At 43.6% G+C, this 6,332-nt stretch overlaps 1 pseudogene; it reads right to left on the bottom strand.

The window, feature by feature from the left end:
* Window positions 1-1,902: 1,902 nt before the first annotated feature.
* LOC116077857 lies at window positions 1,903-3,321 on the bottom strand (annotated as a pseudogene).
* Window positions 3,322-6,332: the final 3,011 nt, after the last annotated feature.

The following is a 6,332-nucleotide window of genomic DNA, read 5'->3' on the forward strand; positions in this document are numbered from 1 at the left end:
GTGGAGAATGCAGGCATACCGTGGCCTGTTTGTGGAGAATGCAGGCATACCGTGGCCTGTTTGTGGAGGCGGGAGGAAAATCTTGGATGTCTGTCCTTCCCTCTGCTGTGTTTGAGGCAGAGTCTCCCTTGTTGTTTGCCACTGTGTACTCCAGGCTAGCCCTTGAGCATTAGGGGGATTCTCCCCCTCCCCCCACTATGTATTTTGCAGGAGGATTACTAGGATTACAAATGTGTCATCCGGCTCAGTTTTACATGGGTTCTGGGAATCAGCGACTGCTTTTCCATGCCAAACCATCTCCCCTCCCCTGCCTCCATCCACCATATTTGTTCTTAGACAGGGCTACTCTTCTCTGAACCTGGAAGCCCTGTTTGGGATTCAAACTCAGGCCCTCAGGCTTATACAGCAGATATTTTACCCACTGGACCGTCTCCCCAGTCCCTTGGTCAGATTCATTTAAACTGTTCTTTCTAAAGATTTATTTTAAGTGTGGGTATTTTGCCTGTGTGTACATATATGTGCAACCTGCATGCCATGGATTTCCTGTAACTGGAGTTACAGACAGTTATTAGCTGCCATGAGGGCGCTGGGAGTTGAACCTGGGTCTTCCAGAAGAGCAACCAGTGCTCTTAACCACTGAGCCATCTCTTCAGCCCAGGTCAGATTCATTTAGTCCTTGCCATTTTTGAATTTTGCGTACAGTGCTTTGGTTGATCCATTTCCAGAGCCTCCAGGGAACTGTTGGCTGCTCCCTGCAATTCAAACTGCATATTCAGTTTCTGAGCACTGATGCTCAGCACGGTACTTGTGGCTGTAGCTTGCAATCTGAATACATCTGCTTTCTCAAAGGAACTTTGGGACTCTACCTATATATCTCTAAAGCTGTGAATGTGTTTTGAACAGCCATCTCTCTCAGTTCTAGGACTGGACAAGAAGGTATTTCCAGTTTTTTCATATCTTTCATTAATAAAAATACACACAAACTTTTAAAATCTGTAACTGCATCCTTAGGGTAATTTGGACGAGTGTCACTGGGCCATCTCTTGGGAACACTCCTGCTTGCCTGCTTCCTTCAGTTCTCTATATTCTGCTGTGCCCCAGTGGGCAGGTCTTGCCTCCTGTCACTTGTCTCTTCCGTGTCCTTGTCGTATCTATACCTGTAACTACATGACCAGATACCACACTTCACCCATTTAAAGGAGGAGTCCCTGCTATCTTGATAAAGCACTGAGAACTTCTTACATTGGCCTACAGTAGGCATGCTCAACAAACTCAACCAATCATGACGTCTACTCTTTAGACCATGACCAGTCCAACACCCCACAGTCATCTCTAAGGAATAGGAAAGCAAGAAGGTTCAGGTACCATTGAGGTCCTTTAAGAATGTGGACATTAACTATAATGACTTGGAAATTCCCTCATTCACTAATATCCTGGATGTTAGTGATGGTTTTTTTTTTTTTTAACAGAAAGTCAGAGATACTTTATTTTCACTGCTAAATCCAAAGGCTAAGTATAGCAGAAGTGTAAAAATGGAATCCCAGTCTGCTTCACATGAATACTAACGTTTAATCCTGTTTTCAAAGTCCAAGACTGAAAGCTTGCAAGTAAACACTGAGTAAACCACGTTTAGGTAATATTTCTTAAAAAGTCTTAAAGAAAAAATATGATACAGGACCTAAGTTTTCAAAGTGGCATATGTGCTATTAACACATCTTCTGAAATCTGGTAGGTCACAACAGTCCTGAATTAATTTTTAATAATAATAATAATAATAAAACCAAATTTCTAACTGAGCTTTATACTTTTTCTACACCACTATAGCTTTCTTTCACCTCATTTTAATGTTGATCTTTACTTTATTCCGTTTTCAGTATTCTTCAAAAACTTTTCATCAGTAGTCCTCTGTCTGATCTGAGGTCTTATCTGACCAGTTTTAACTGGACTGTGTGTCACCTTCAGATTTAATGTCTTCACGGGTCCCATTGACCTCATTCTTAGTGTCACTTTCCTTCGATTCAGGGTTTGTGTCTTCACTTTGTTTTTCTTGACTCCTGGACTTCACACTACTCTTTTTATCATCAGATCCCTTCTTTTCTTTCTCCTCGGACTTTCTATCTTGTTCTCTGGCCCGACGTTTGCTCCTGTGTTTATATGATTTTTGATCTCAGCTTTATGACTGTCTTCGATCCCGACTGCGAGATCTGTTTTCTTTCTGATCTGTCATGGCTTCTGCTTCTTCGTAGATCTCTACCTTCTGCTTTGCCTTCTGTCTCTACTCTGTGAGCTTTTATGGTCCCGAGACCTGCTGCATCTCTGGTCAGAAGTTCGGCTTGAGTGTCTACTCCATGAATGACTTCTTTCTTGTCTCTCTGTCACAAGCTCTTTCTTTTTCCTTCATCTTCTCTTCATCTTTTTCTTTCCCATTCTTCCCTTTCTCTCTCCCACTCTCTTTTTCTCTTTCCTCTCTTTGTTGATTCTCTTTTTTGAGATGTTTATCCCGATCAGTTTTCTCTTCTCTTTTTCTTAACTTTTAATTCTTCCACGGTGGCACTTTAATTTTGGCATAGCCCACGTGTTGCTTTCCCATCAGATGGTCATCTACCCGGGACTGGGCATCTCCTACTATCAAAAAAGCTCCACACACTTCACAAACTTCCATCTGTTTTTCTTGGGCAACAAAACTTTCTATAGTCAAGGTTGTAGATCTGAGTAATTCTCTCTTCCTTTAACTGCTCAACCAATTTCATTATTCCCTGGGCTTCTTCTACCTTTCCTTCAGATCCTAACTCTTCAATCTGCTGTAGAAGCACATCAGTTTTGTCTGTCAGAACCTGAATTTTTTCTTCATTTTTGCCTGTTGGACCGGCAGCCCCAGAAGACTGCTGACTTTGAGATAATGCCAAACGAGCGTGACCTCATCTAATTCTACGCTCTACCTCGGCAAGTAAACTCTGTAAGTATCACAGAAAATCTCTCTCATAGCCGACCTTCATAAACCGAGACTCTTCTCATACTGTTTTCTTAGATTTTTATCATGAATTTTTTTTTCACATGGACCTTTAATCCCACCATCCCAGAGTTTCAGTAACTCTTGAGCTTGCAGCTAGCCTGGTCTACATAGCAAGTTCCAGGACAGCTAGGACTACATGGAAAACCTGTCGAGATCAGAACGAGTATTTGTGAACAATTCCGCAGGACAAAAACCACAGAGATAATATTTACAAATGCTCTCGTGGTCCCACCGCACTTTGCTGCGCTTCTCATCCGGGGCGAGGTTTGGCCCATTAACTCATCCAACAGCTGCGTGGCAGAAATCATGAAGTGCTTCCTCTGGGCAGCTGCTCACACCAGCCCTAGCACCCACCAGCCGCTCGGTCACCGAACCGACCCCTCGGCCCTCTCTCAAGCTGAAAAGCCTCTTCCAAAGAGGACCGATAAGACAAAATCTAGACATTTTTATCTTCAGACTTTCTCACGATAAATATTTCCTCCATCTTCCCTACTCTGGTTTGAGAAGGTCCCACTTTGGTAGACATTTCTAAGGACTAAAGTGAAAAGAACATGGTTTCAAGGGGTCAAGTTTCCCCAGGTGTGGGTGGAATTCTGGATTGGTTACCTTTTTCATTGCTGTGGCAAAATACTTGATTTTTGCAACTTAAGGAAGGGACAGTTTATTTGGGTTCACTGTTTGATGGTGCAATCCTCTGTGGCAGAGAGACACGGGCAGCAGGAGCCTGGGGGAGCTGGTCCCATTGCGTCTATCGGGATGCTGAGAGATGCTGCGGTAAGGATCGCTTGATTTCTCATTTCTATAGAGTCCAGGGTCTCTAGTTCTTAGAATGGCAGCTCACACTTAGGGTGACTCTTCATACCTCAGTTAACCCTGAGTTAGAAATGCCCTCACAGACATCCCCAGAGGCTTGCTCCTATGGTGAGTCTAGGTCCCATCAAGTTGACAGTTAAAACTGACTACCTTATACACACAGGGCACCAAATATTTTGGCATTTTGAGAACAGCATAGGCAAACAATTGAAATTCGATTTGACCGACTTGTTCTGATGTCCACCTCGAAGCCTCAGTGGTTGCTGCAGTGGAGCACAGGCAAGGAGGACTGGTTTCCACCCGCAGACACCAGGAGGCAGAACTCAAGGGGCTTCCGCTGATACCGCAAAAGCTTAAACTCCGCATTCACTTCTGAAGAGATTTTTCCTTCTTTTTAAAAATAACATGCACTTAGTTGAAGGAAAGACATTTAACCGGCAAACAGACATCACATCTCTTGTGCAAGCCTTAAGTCTCAGGCTAGGGCTGGGAGCTACATTAGTGCTTTTGAGGTTATCTTCTCATTGTTCTACAGAATGGCTGCTTCCCTACTGTTGGGAGTCTAAGCTGTAGTGACATTGAGAGAGAAATGCACACACCTGGGACAAAGCCGGTAGCCGCAGCTTCTTCCTCTGTGCTCTGAGAAGCAGGGTGGGCATAGATCTGCAGTCCAGGAGCTTTGTCACATGTGTCACTGAGCCAAACACCTTGCGGATGACTCTCTCCCCTGGTGTAGGACACAGGAGAGGAGTTTCCCTGAGTTCCTTGCCACGCGTCTGAAAACGAAATGCTTTCATATTTGTGCTTACATTGTCAGTGGCATTTATTTGAATATGCTCCCTTTACAGTTTTTTTCCCCCTTTATGGTTTTTTAAGTGGGTGTTTCTGAGATGGAGTAGGACAGCACTTTCTAGTTTAACATGGCTACTCATTCATCTTTAGGTCCAGCAGTTTTTATTTGCTGGTTGTCATTTCCTATCTTCTTTCTTCTTTTTCTTCTTTCTTCTTGAGATGGGAGCCACTCTTTAAACCCACCGGCCTCAACCTTCCTAGTTTTGGGTTGAAAGACATGGGTCACCATACCTGGCTTATTTGGTTTTCTTGACCTTTCCAATTAAACAATAAGATATTGGCAATATTCCAACCCCCTCCTTTCTCATCTCTCTTCATTTTTTCCCTAATTTTTGTTGTTAGAAAAAAAAATGACTTTGACCACAATGATAACCAAGTGTAATAATAGACTGTGCATTCTGACTTTTTCCATTAAACTTTTTATGTGCAGGACACTTTGACTGCATGCATGTATATATACCACATATGTGCTTGGTACCCATGGAGACCAGAAGAGAGAATTAAAACTCTTGGAACTGCAATTACAGATAGTCAGTGAGCTGTCCTGTAGGTGGGAATTGAACCTGGGTCCTCTGGAAGACCAGCCAGTGAGTGCTCTTAACCACTGAGCCATCTCTCCAGCCCCCACCTTGTCCTGACTTTTACATTGAAATCCTTCTAGTGCTTTCTTCTTTGTGCATATATGTGGTATGTATGCATGTGTTTGTGTTGGTGTGTGAGCAAATATATGGAGGCAAAAGTTAGCATCGCGTGTTTTCCTTGACCATTCTCCACCTTATTTTTTGAGACAGGGTCTCTCACTGAACTTGGAGCTCATTGATTCAGCTAGGCTGGCTAATAAGACCTAGGGACACCCCAATCTTTCTGCACCCAGCATTGGGGTTACAGAGGAATGCTACCATTCCTGGATTCTCGGTGGTGCTAGAGACCTAGGTCCTCAGCTCCCAACTCCCTCAGCCCCCAGGGCTTTATCCTACGCCTTCATTTATTACATCTGTGGTTATTACATCTGTTTCCATTTATTCTGTTGTCTACCATCTATCTTGCCTTGTTATTTTTTCCTTTGTCTTGCTATTCTGAATGATTTCTTTTATGGCTAACCCAATACTCTGTGCTTGCTGATGTCTACATTCAATAAAGAGACTCCTATTCTCCTGAGTGTAGACACCTGCACTCCTGTTACCCTGTGTGTGTTGTTATCTGAGATCCTGTAGATAACTCACAGTTGATGCCTCAAAGCTAAACTCAGGCCCTGCCAAAGAAAGCCATTTCCCTTGTAGGTTCCAGGCCAACTCCGATGATGTACTAACCCTGGTCAATCGGAGTTAGGAACCTGTTCATCTTTGTCTCTCTCTCTCTCTCTTCCCTCTCCTCACACAGTTTGACAATCAAGTGCTTTTACACAAGACCAAAGCCTGAGGAGGATAAGATCCAGAACTCCTCATGTGCAGGAAGGTCACATGGTCCCAACATGCATTGGAACAAATGCAAAAATACAGTTCAAGCCAGGCATGGTGGTACAAGCCTTTAATCCAAGCACTCAGGAGGCAGAGGTAGATGGATTTCTGTGAGTTCAATGCCAGCCTGGTTTACAAATCGAGTTCCCCAACAGCAAGGGCTGTGTTATGCAGAGAAACCCTGCCTTGAAAAATCA

This window comes from Mastomys coucha, unplaced genomic scaffold (genome assembly GCF_008632895.1).
Source record: "Mastomys coucha isolate ucsf_1 unplaced genomic scaffold, UCSF_Mcou_1 pScaffold5, whole genome shotgun sequence".
Taxonomy (NCBI): Eukaryota; Metazoa; Chordata; class Mammalia; order Rodentia; family Muridae; genus Mastomys; species Mastomys coucha.